Below are 2,087 nucleotides of genomic sequence, written 5' to 3'. Positions count from 1 at the left end.
AAGACTGGACCAGAACTCCTCAAATGACGCCGTAGGCAAGCCCTTGGTCATGATATCTGCAAATTGTTGGGAAGTAGGGACGTGCAAAACACGAATATGACCAAGATCCACATGTTCCCGAGCAAAATGAATATCCAACTCAATATGCTTGGTCCGTCGTTGATGCACCGGGTTAGCGGAGAGGTAGACCGCTGAGACGTTATCGTAGTAGACCACCGTGGCACGGTCAACAGGGAAAGACAGCTCCTGAAGCAGCTGACGAAGCCAGGAACACTCAGCGACGGCGTTGGCCACCGCACGATACTCAGCCTCAGCACTGGAGCGAGAGACCATAGGCTGCCGCTTGGACGACCACGAGATAAGGGAGGGTCCAAGGTAGACACAATAGCCCGAGGTGGAGCGACGTGTGTCAGGGTAGCCCGCCCAGTCTACATCGGAGTAGGCTGTGAGGGCGGTGTCGGCGGAGGCGTGAAGCGTGACTCCAAGATCCATAGTGCCACAAACATAGCGGAGAATCCGCTTGACAGCGGCCTAGTGAACATCCCGAGGAGCATGCATATGAAGACACACCTGCTGCACTGCATACTGGATCTCTGGTCGAGTCAAAGTGAGGTACTGGAGAGCACCAACAATAGACCGATAGAACACAGCATCCGAAGCAGGGGAACCATCCGTGGCAGAGAGCTTGGCCTTCGTATCAACAGGCGTGGCAGCGGGATTGCAGTTAAGCATGCCAGCACGCTCCAGGAGCTCATGAGCGTACTTCCTATGATGAAGAAAGAAGCCATCCGGACGACGCGCCACCTCAAGACCGAGGAAGTAGTGCAGAGGACCCAAGTCCTTGATGGCGAACTCAGCGCGAAGACAAGCCTGAACTGACTGAGAAGGCCAGCCGTACATGCCGCCAGGATGATGTCGTCGTCATATAGCAGCAAGTAGGCCGTGTCGGAGCCCTGATGATAAACAAAGAGCGATGCGTCCGAGCGAGTGGAGCGGAACCCAAGCTGATGAAGAAACGCCGCGATGCGCTGTACCAAGCGTGCAGAGCCTGCTTGAGTCCGTACAAGGACCGCTAAAGCAGGCACATGAGGTCGGGAAGTGCCGGATCAACGAACCCGATGGGATGCTGGCATAAGACCTGCTCCTCGAGGTGACCATGAAGGAAGGCGTTGGAGACGTCCATCTGGTGCACCGGCCAAGCACGGGAGACCGCAAGGTGGAGAACCGTGCGTATCGTGCCGGGCTTGACGACCGGAGCGAAGGTGTCGGTGAAGTCGATGCCAGCAGGCTGTCGGAATCCACGGATGACCCAACGCGCTTTATAACGATCAAGGGTACCATCGGGACAGAGCTTGTGTTTGAAGACCCACTTCCCGGTAATCACGTTGGCGTGCCGAGGACGGGGAACAAGCTGCCACGTCCAGTTGCGCAACAGGGCGTCAAACTCCTCATGCATCGCAGCCATCCAGAGCGGGTCACGAAGAGCTGCTCGAACGAAGGATGGCAATGGCGACGGCTCAGAGGTGGGCGCTGCATGGACGTAGTCGTCCGCGGCGTAGCGCGAGCTCGGGCGAAAAACGCCCGTACGGGCGTGGGTGACCGGACCGGCCACAAGTGCCGGAGGCACGGGGGCGCCGAGGAGGCTGGGGGCACTGAGGGGGCCGAGGGGGCCGCGGAGTAAACCGTCTAGGAGTGGCCGGGTTAGCTCCATGAAGATAGAAGCCCATGAAGACATGAGGATGGAGGCGCTTTACGAAGGCCCAAGGCCCAAAGGCGGGTTAAAGGCCTGTAGATGTAAACCGACTCTTTCATGTAACTTATATTGTAAGTTAGAGGAATAGAGACCGAGCCGGACACGTTTATGATCCGGCCTCGGGACTCTGTAGACCGGCGGGCGTCAACCTATGTATATAAAGGGATGACCCGGCAGCGGTTTAGGGACGACAGACAATAACTCGAGAGCCAGGCAAAGCGGATTTGCTCCCTGGTCATCGAAACCCTAGCAATACCAATCACAACTAGACGTAGGCTTTACCTTCATCGAAGGGGCCGAACTAGCATAAAATCCCCCGCGCCCCTTGTCCGGT

Source organism: Triticum dicoccoides, chromosome 7A (genome assembly GCF_002162155.2).
Source record: "Triticum dicoccoides isolate Atlit2015 ecotype Zavitan chromosome 7A, WEW_v2.0, whole genome shotgun sequence".
In the NCBI taxonomy this organism is placed as follows: domain Eukaryota; kingdom Viridiplantae; phylum Streptophyta; class Magnoliopsida; order Poales; family Poaceae; genus Triticum; species Triticum dicoccoides.
The sequence above is the reverse complement of the archived record's forward strand: the minus strand, read 5'-3'. Positions refer to the sequence as shown.